The sequence below is a fragment of the Nomascus leucogenys genome, chromosome 13, assembly GCF_006542625.1.
Source record: "Nomascus leucogenys isolate Asia chromosome 13, Asia_NLE_v1, whole genome shotgun sequence".
Taxonomy (NCBI): domain Eukaryota; kingdom Metazoa; phylum Chordata; class Mammalia; order Primates; family Hylobatidae; genus Nomascus; species Nomascus leucogenys.
Genome location: NC_044393.1, coordinates 74,201,858 through 74,213,053, shown reverse-complemented (window position 1 = coordinate 74,213,053; position 11,196 = coordinate 74,201,858).

The following is an 11,196-nucleotide window of genomic DNA, read 5'->3' as shown; positions in this document are numbered from 1 at the left end:
ATAAAAAACAATTTTACACAATAATTTAGGTATATTTTATTTAAAAGTGTATCACATACCAATACCAACACACATGTTATTTAATAAAATTCTCAAATGCTGTATTCAAGAATTTGTTAAATACCATATCCTCAGATAGACATTTACAATGATACCTATCCAGCCGGTTGTAATTTTTTTATTAAGAAAATTATATTGCTTCTCACTTCTACAAAAAGATGTTTCTAATACAGCATCAACATATGGATTGTTAAACACCACCTTGATTGTGTGTCATTATATTTATCTTTTCAAAAATGTTATTTTTGCAGTAAAAAACATAGAAATGTAGAAAAATATAAAGTATGTATTAGCAGGTGAAAAGAGCTCGAGTGAAATATGAGGCAATAAAATGCGGGACTGTACAAACTATATTAAGTTCATAATTATTTCTAATACGTGCCACAAAAATAGCAAATATAAATATCACCTATAGAAGCAAACATGAACAATTGAAAGAAGTTGAATAGTACCATTTACTTTGAACTCATCAAAGTAAAATTTAAAATCTCCATATCATTAGTATTTATACCAATATATAACTTATTTTGCTTAGAAATAGCTGCTTTAGGTGTTCATAGTTTATTCATATATTTGTGATGACCTAAATGTTGTCTTTAGGCTCCTTAAATAAACTTATGTTCATTTGGGTTATTTGAGATAGAACATTTCTAAAAAATATCATCTGCTTGATTTTTGCCTGGGTACTGCTTCAGAGAAATCATTTCCAGGTGCTTGGCAATATAAAAAATACTAAAGAATATTATCATAATTCCATTTCAGATATAGATGGATCAGAGTAAATAAAAGTTATTTCCTCCAGCTACTTTGCCAATATAAACTAGATAGCCAAACTCACCAGAATGAGGCTTAAAATTAATGAAGCTTTTAGAAATAAGGCTGCAAATAAGGCTCTCAACTCACTCTTAAATCTCCAAGTATATTGTATTCCTGTGGTTAAATGTCTAGCAAGCTGATTTAATTGCATTCTAAGCCTTAAATTATCTGTGTAGGTAATTTAGTAGAGAAATTATTATATTCTCCAAGCGACGTAAATGCAGCTAAACAAAATTTTTTCTAGGAATGCTTAAAATTTTTCTTTCTTCAGTGTGCTACAAGTATCTGTGATACCATGAACTGGCTGATGGTAGTAGACATCAGCAGTAGGATTAATTTTTTTAAGGTGTGGTTGTAAAAATAGATACAGAGAAATCAAAGTTTGAACTGAAAATTGTATAAAACAAGGAAAGGACTAGAGCTTCAGAGTTTATGAGCAGGCTATGGGCTATATTACTCAACTTGATAAGCTTTATTTTTTATATTTTCAGTGAAGAGTAGCATATACACAGAATATGTTCAATTCATATGTGCAGAGTTCAAATCGTTATCACAAAATAAGTATACAAAGATGATTAGCACCAAATTCAAGAAAAATAGCTAGTATTGCAACCACACCAGAAGCCTCTCTCATGCTCTTTTATAATAGCGACTCTTTCTTTATCACCAAAGGTATTTTCTCTGTGAATTATAATAGCCATGATTAATTTTTCCTACTTTGGAACTTTAAATCAATGAAGCATTCAATATACATTTTTGGCTGGTTTCTTTCACTCACTATATGTTTGCAGAATTGATTTATGCTATTGATTTACCAGCAGTTATTTCATATTTCTTGTTATATAGTATTCTAAGATATGAATATGCCACATCTTATTTATTCATCCACTAATAATGGACATTTTGGAGGTTTTCACTTTGGGGCTAGTGAAAATAATGCTGCTCTTAGCAAGCATAGACAAATAAGAACATATCAAACTCAAAAACTTCTGTGCATCAAAAGAAACAGTCAACAGAGTAAAAAGGCAATCAGCAAAGAAAAACTATTTGCTAATCATATCTGATAAGAGATTAGTATCCAGAATTTATAAGGAACTTCTGCAACTCAGGAACAACAGAAGTAAAGTTGATTAAAAATGAGCAAAGAATTGAATAGGCAATATCCAAAAGATATACAAATAGTTAATAAACATAAAGATGTTTAACATTACTAATTGTGGGAGAAGCACAAATCAAAACAACAATGAGATTATAATGTCACATCTATCAGGATGGCTGCTATCAAAAAAAAAAGAAAACAAAAAGTGTTGGCAAGGATGTGAAGAAGTTGAAACCCTTGTGCACTATTGGTGGGAATGGAAAATGGTTTTGTCACTATAAAAAATAGTATAGAAATTCCATGCGATCTGGCAATACCACTTCTGGGTATTTACCAGAAGAATTCAAGGCAGGATCTCCAAGATATAATTGCACACCCATATTCATAGCGTCATTATTTACAATAGGCAAGAGGTGGAAGGAAATCAAATGTCCATCAACAGATGAATAGACAAAGAAAATGTGATACATTCAGACAATAGATTATTTGGCCTTCTAAAGAGAAGAAATCCTATCACATGCCACAACAGGACCAAACTTAAGCACATTATGCTAAACAAATTAAGCTAGTCACAAAATGACAAACACTATATGGTTCTGCTCCTACAAAGTATTTGAATTAGTCAAAAGCATAGAAATAGAAAGCAGAAAGGTAGTTGCCAAGGCTGGGGGAGGGACATATGGAAGAGAGGAAATTAGTGTTGAGTATAGAGTTTCAGATGAAAAATTTCTAGAGATCAGTTCCTCAACAATGTAAATATAGCTCATACTTTTAATTGTACATTTAAAAATGGTTATTGTGGTAAATTTAATGTTATGTTATTTCACCACAATAAAAATATAGAAAAACTAATGCTTCTCTGACATTTTTGTGCATGTCCTTTGGTGCACATATGTACACGTTTGTTGGGAATATACTTTGGAATGGAATTCTTAGGTTATAGAGTGTATATGTGTTAAGCTTTAGAAGACACTGTGTAGTAGTTTTCAAAAAAGAGTTAACAATTTATTGTCTCATCAGAAATAGGATTGTTCTACATCACTGTGAGCACTTGGTATTATTTGTATTTTTAATTTCAGTCATTATGGTTGATATGCAGGCTGTTGTAATGAGATTTCATTTATTTGTTGTGGAATGAGGCTGAGAACTTTCTAATATATTTATTGGCTGTTTGGAGATCCTCTTGTGTGAAGAGCTTGTTCAGTTCTCTCATATATTTTTCTATTGGACCATCTGTCTCCTTTTTATTCATTTGGAGGAGATCTTTATGTATATTGAACATGAAACTTTTAACAATTATATACATTGCAAATATATTCACCTACTCAAAGATTTGACTTTTCTCTCTCTTAATAATAGTATCTTTTGATAAATGAGAATTCTTAATTTTAATGAAAGCATTACTAATATTTTTGTTAGTACCGTTTATGTCCTATATTATAATCTTTCATTAAAAATTATATGTTATTACCTTTAAGAAGCCTTATTGTTTATCATTTATATTTAGACACAGAATTAACCTGGAATTGAAATTTATCTAGGGTGTCAAGTACTGGTTGATGATTTTCCTCTGTTTTTGTATGTACATTAGACCCAGCACTATTCACCGAGAAAAACCACTCTTGTCTTACTATTTGCAGCTACATCTTTATTATAAATTAACTGTCATTGTACATGTGTACACCTATTCCTGTAGTCTATTTTATTAGATTATTTGTCTGTCATTGTGCCAATTATCATTTAGTTAAAATAAATGTTGGTATTCAAATTTATCCTATTTTAAGGTGATCCTGACTACTTTTAGCTTTTAAATTTTTAATATAAATTTAGTCATAAATTTACATAAACATAACTGATAGGATGTTGGTTGATATTACACAGAACCTTTATGTTTTCTACCAAATCAGTCTGTAGCAGAGAATGCTAAACACTTAATATATTGAAAAGGGGCCCCCAAATTAAGGGAGAATATATTGTCATTCTCATACCTCATTCAAAAGATGAGTTCCAATAATAGGCAGTAAGTTTCAAAAAGAGATAACACCTCAGAACCTTTGGATCCCTTACTCTCTGGTAATAATAAATATTCATGCCTATCACCTTGATTTGTTCCACACCCCTCCTTAGGGAACAAGAATACTTGGACACAATTCAAAGAACACCATCAGATACATGAAGTCTAGATTCTGGTCCCAAATCTGTCATACTGAGGTGTGTAACTTGACAATTTGTTGAATCTCACTGCATTTTATTTCTGTCAAGAGTAAAATTAACAAGGTACATTTTATTATTCCTAAGATCGTTTCCTTCTGTTTTTTAAAAAAAATTATATTCTTTTAAAAGAATCCTTGGTTTTGTTTTAAAAATTTTTCATTTAAAAGTTGATGGACAGAGTTCCCCTCCTCCTAGGATATAGAAACACACAAAGGAAGAATATTTTACCCTAACAAAATATTAAGAGATGGATAAATTATAATATATAGACACACAGGAGGCATGTAAGTGACTACACCGGGGGAACAGGCTCATGTCGCTGAAGCGGTAAACTGAAAGAACTTACCAGTTGAAAAGACGGTGGATGGTAGAATATTAGCTCATTTTTAGAGTTGCTGTAAATATCTGAGACTGGATAATTTATAAATAAAAGAGGTTTAACCGGCTCACATTCTGCAGACTACACAGGAAGCATGGGACCAGCATCTACTTGGCTTCTGGTGAGCCGTTGGGGAATTTTTACTCTTGGTGGAAGGTGAAAGAAAGTAGGTGCCATCACATGACCAAAGAGAGGACAAGAGAGAAACATGGGGGAGGTCCCAGACTCTTGAACAGATCTCATATGAATTAACTGTGCAAGAATTCACTTATCACCAAAGAGATGGTGCATTCATGAGAAATCTGTTCTTATTCATGAGAGATCTTCTTTCATTCATGAGAGATCTGCTTTCATTCATGAGAGATCTGCTCCTTTAATCCAATCACCTCCCACCAGGCCCCACCTCCAACATTAGGAGTCACATCTAAACATGAGATTTGGTGGAGACAAACATCCAAACCATATCAGGTGGTTAGTGATATAATGCCATCATTTACTCTTGTCACTTCACACTTTTCAATTTGCTAATTAGAAACCATATCCAATTAATTTTAACAGAATACACCTATGTCTAAAAAACAACAATAAAAAGTGGCAGTCCCCTATAGGAGTATGGAAGCATATATTTGTAGAAAAAGTCTAATGAGTATTTCAAGAAAGAAATTAATATCCAATTGTGTTTTTAATAAAATATGTTTACATAGATATGAAGTAATTCTAGGATATGCATAAAATTGTAATTAAACATTTTCAGAAGTGTGTATTTTATTTCTTTCTATGATTGAGGGTGATATTATATTTTAGAGGACATCATTTTAACCAGACTACATAAAAACAGTAATACAAACACTTCTTAAATACCACATTGAGAGTACATATGTACAGCAGTTATTGACCATATTTGTCAGGGCATTAGTGTTTTTTTTATATAACTATATTGGTTACTGTCATTGAGACTACACACAAGGCTTTGATGAAGTGCATATTAAATATGCTATAACAATTGTTCGAAAGTTCTGTTAAATATCACTGTGCTTACTAAATCATGCATTGCCAATGTTATGATTTACTATAATAAAGTTATGCTATGGTAATTTTTTATGGAAGTTTGCAGCATACGGTGCCATATGCCAAGGGCATACTAATTAATGAGAAAATTAGCACATAGATATTACTTCACAATAATGCGTCGAAAGCCAAGGCTTAAAGTGTAACTCAGAAAGCGATTTGAAATGTTAAGGTTAATGTTACATCAAACTTAATATTGATCCATAGTAATGTCCATAGCAATATACAAACAAAATACTGCGGTCTTTTGAGCAACAAGAACATAGAAAGTGTGCTATTTATACAATTACTCAATTGTTCTCTTTCAGACAAGAATTATGTTGAGACATAGCAGTACCTCAAAAGGTGGTGGAGGTAATAAGCTGCAGAGTTGGAACTTGAATCCCAGACCTCAAGCTCCAAATCCAGAATTCCTCACTTTCCCCCTGCTACCTGATATAGAACTGGAGAAAAATAAATTTGATTTAATTGAGTATAGCAGATCCCAGGAACTATTTTATGTTTAATGATTACTTTCAAGCTTAATTTGCCTCTATATAAGTGTAACTAACACATAATCTTTAGTATAAACACCTCGGAATTATTTCTGAATTATCCCCAGATTTTAAGTTTAGATGTGCATTTGACAATCTGCATTGCTGCCAACAGTAGTTGGAAGATTACTACCTGAAAGCCGAGGAAGTTTGCTTCAGCTACATGCCCTTCCTTGTGGTAAATATGCAAGTCATGGCACAATAATTGAGGAAATAAATGTTGGTGCCTTAAAATAAATGTTGATATTCAAATTTGTCCTATTTTACCCTGGTAAATGTGTAAGTCATGGCACAGTACTTGAGGAACTTGAGCAGATAAGTTTGGAGTAAATAACCTGTGTTATAAAATGCACAACACTCAAAACGAAACACTACAACTATGTACTTTAACTTATGATTCATAGATTTTGTAGGCCAATTTTTTGCTATTGGAAAACACAAAACTTTTCCACCTTTGAAGACTGGAAACAAAAAACAAACTGCGAGAAAACATTAAGTTCATCTATATTTGTTCTGTAGGAGGACTCCTTCCTGTAGTTTGCAGACAGTCATGAATCCCCTTAGGTCACCAGCTGTCAACTTCAATTCTCATTTTATCCACTCCTTCCAGTCCAAAGACTTCAGGCCAATATTTTTAGGAAAATAAAAGATATTTTCATTTAAGTAGCAAAATCACCAATACTACCTACCAGAGAAAAACAAAATACTCTCAGAATGGTTGCTGAGGCAGGTTCAGAAGGATTATTCTGAGAACTACTTTGCAAGTGGAAAAAATGAAGCCTAAGAGACTTACATTAAATAGGGCATTAAAGTATGTTTAAATACACAAATCAAAAAGCATGACCACTAATAGAACCATGTCATCTTTGTTAAAAACATGAAAATCAATAACAGATTTTATTGCCTTTTCAAAGACCCTTTATAGTGAACTTTGAACCTTAAAAAGCAAATCATTTTAAATAAGCATTACTGATGAAGCTGATTCTTTTCTAAATTTGTTTTTTATCATCTCAAGTGCATAGAAATGTTTCTTTCCCTAACTCCCATATCTGCATTTTATTTACTCTTTTATGCTTTGCATAAACTCTAACAGATTATTTTATAAAATGTATTAAATGCCAGCTAATCCGTAGACTGGCTAAACTGAATTAATTTTCTTAAAATCTGAATTATGTATGCCAAGAATGTAGTTTAATTGCATTCAATATTAGAAAAAAATCTAATTAACTTCAAACTACAACAAAAAACTACACATGTAAAAATCTTTGGGAATATTCCGTAAGATATTTAGAAACATCTGACTCCAATTTGAAAAATATATATATATATATATATATATATATATGAGATTTGCAACCAGAAGCCAAATTCATTTTGTTCATTTTCAGTCTTTAAAGCTTAATGCATATTTAGAGAAATTGCATAGTTACTTTTGATGTTATTATCTTCAAAACTGTTGCATTAGTTTTTCTTTCAGTCTTTAAGAGTTACACAATGTTTCTTGTATTCCTGAATGGCAAATAACATAACTATATATCCATATTATAATAATGAAAGAAACTCTCATCATATAAGTTTACACATTTCTTCCCTCTACATGAAGGCCTTCTGGTATTTTTATGCCTTTTATAGAGCCATCCTCAAAATGGAAAATTTGGATAGATTCTGCAATAGTCCTAGAAATGCTAATTGCCAGTGAATTAATCATCAAGTTAAGGTTTAAAGAGCTGGAAGTAATCATTATAAGAAAAATATAATTGATTTACTATATCTTAAAATATATGTGGGGAGTATGACACAGGAATTGCATTCAGCTGGTAGTCAAATGCTTCCTCCCTGCCAACCCAATGTCTTAAACTTACTGTCCATTTTTCTCTCATACACGCAAAATTTAGCAGTAGGTAGTCAAGATCAGGTATGGTAACTCTGCAATATAAGCTGGAATCCAGTCTCCTATCTTTTTGCTCCTCTATCCTTAGCATTTGGCTTCTGTCTTCAAGTTTACCTTACAGGTATATTTGGAGCTCCAACCATCACATCCACAGTCCACGAAGGAGGAAGAATGAAGTTAGTTTTCTCAGATGCTGTATCAGAATTTTACTTAACTTCCATGCAAATCCTATTTACGCAAGAGAAAACTATAGCTGTACTTGCTAACTACCGGGCACATTGCCATCCAAAATAACACAGGAGTTCAGTTACTGAAAAAGAAGAGATAGATGGTTAGTAGGCAACTAGCAGCCTCCCTCACAGGCTCTTAAACTAAAAGTTGCCAACTGTTATTGAGCATCAGTGTAAACAAGATAGCTAGATAAACAGACATTAGCTATTTCGTTTACTTTAAGAGAATCTGTGGAATTTCCTTTCTGGAAACCTTAAAATTTTAAGTTATTTTCACATGTATGAAATTTCTTCGATTAGATTTATTTCCTCAGACACTTAGTACAGTATTGAAATCTATTTCACAAACAAGGAATTCATCTTTGCTTGGTAAGATAGTAAATAGCATGTAAGACAAAATAGAATAAGGCTAAATAGCAACTAGCAATTGTGTTTGAGGGATCAAAGGAAAAACACTCGTTCTGCCTGAGGTAATTTTTAAAAGTTTCATAATGATAATAGATTCAGGAGTAGGTATTTATAAATAAACTTAATAAATATCTATAGAAAATATATATTCTTGGTTGAGAAATTGACCCATTAGGTTATTTTGGTCTATTCAGAATATACCTTCTTATATATTCAGAATATACCTCCTGACCATTCCTCAAGCAAATGTAATCAACTTTTTACTCCACCATGGTATTCACGATGATCATGTTAATTTCATTCATTTCAATATATTTATTGAAACAATTGAGGAGCATCTAAATAAAACCCCAACAGATATTTATGTTTATATTTACTGTCTCCTTAATATATTGCACTATTAGATATCCTGTATTTTAGCTCCTCCATTCTACAATTATTTATCGAATATCTGATCATTGCTGGGTCTCAGTTATGAAAACCTCCTACATCTCTACCATCATCCTCCTCCGTGCCCAAAAGTAAATAACCAAATACAGCATTTCAGTCATCTTGAATCTTTACAGTTAACCTTTTTGAATGTTCCTGAAATGATATCTTCATTTGGCTTGTGTTGTCTCACAGCGTGTAGTCAACAAGATTGCCTGGGTAAACTCTTGGATGACACTTACATTTCGAGATCATATAAAGACAAAAATGCTATTAAGTCAGAATGAACAGAATGTCTTACTAAAATGGATAAAATTTTATTTCAAGAAACCATATTCATGACTAGACTGATTACTAAGAAGAAGTAAGTTGGGCATTTATGTCGTCTGCGATCTTTGAAATACCAACAAATGCAGAACACATTTTAAAAAATTAAGATCAGATCTCTATGAATGATAAACGGGATATGAGAACTATGTAATGCAAAATGTGTTGTTGCTTAAAAGTCAAGGGAAAGCAGTGAATAAAATCTGCAAGTATCTGTTGGACATTCACTTAGCATTATATCATTGTACAAGCTATTACCAGCTACCACTTTGCTTTGATGGTGCTCAGTGATTCGCCAACTAAAATCCATGTCTGACTTGAGGAATAGAGTGACACACTTTACTTCTTTTTTTTTTTAATCCTTTTACTGTGAAAAATTTCAATTATCTACAATAGTAGAGAAAATTGTAAAAAAGACCCCAAAGTACCTATTAACCAAGATTTAATAATTGGCAGCTGATAGACAATCTTGTTTCGTCTATAACCAGTACCACACGAACACCACTTACCAAATTATTCTGAAGCAAATCCCTAACATAATATAAAATAACATAATATCTGTAAGTATTTTAGCATTTTTTCTAGAAACTAAGAATATTTTTAAAATATAACCATAATATACTTGGAAAAATTTAAAAATTCACAAACATTTTTTAATTCGCCCAGCATTCGTATTTCCTGATTGTTCTGATTGCCTCATAGAATTTTAACAAAGTAATTGTTGAAATCATAATCCAAGTAAATGCCGTACATGGCAAATGACAGAAATATCTCTTAAGTCTCTATTAATCTGTAAATTTTCTCTACCGTTCTTCTATTCTTGCAATCTACAAATGGAAGAAACAGTATTTTTCTTGTAGTTTCCCACAGTTTAAATTTTTCTGACAGCACTCCTCTGGTGTCATCTAACATGTCCTCTGTTACCTATATTTTCTGTAAATTGATAGACAGAGAGGTGGCACCGATTCAGATTTATTATTTTTTGTGTCAAGGATACTTCATACATGTCAGGGCACAGATCCACCATGAGTAATATAACATCTGGCTGTCTTCTCTTTGCCTGTGTTTGATATTACCACTCACTGATGCTCAGTGTCAAGATGTATTATTTCTGTACTGGTTTCAAAATGGTCACTGTCAAATTCTATCGCCTTTTCTTTATGTATTAGCTATAATACTTCTGTGAAAATGAACCTCCTCTTAGTAATTATATAGTATAGATGATATAGGAAAGGCAGAATAAGTGCTTGATACTTTCTCTTTTGTTTACAAGCATTCACAAATTTGCTCCTTAGCTTTCTCCAAATTATGAACAAATTATTTTTATTGTCATTTTAAAGTCTTATTTGTAAACATATTTGATATGTTTGCAATCTATTGCAGATATTATCCGAGATAGATGCCCATTTTCAGCTAATAGAAAGGCTCTACATGTTGGCACTAAAGTTCTTGTAACATGACATGCTGTAGTTTAGTTTCAGCAGTTTAAAGATTTCATTTAAATGAAATCACAAAGTATGTAATCTTTTGTGTCTGAATGTTTCCACTCACCACAATGTCTGTGAAATCCCTCCTATTTGTTGAGTATATCAGTAGTTATTATTGTAGAGATGTACCCCACTGTATGAATATAAAGCAATTCATACATTCAATCACTTGTTAATGGTCACTTTGATGGTTCCAGTTTGAGACTACACTGTGTTATAAATAATCCTGCTTATATGAACATATATGTTCATTTC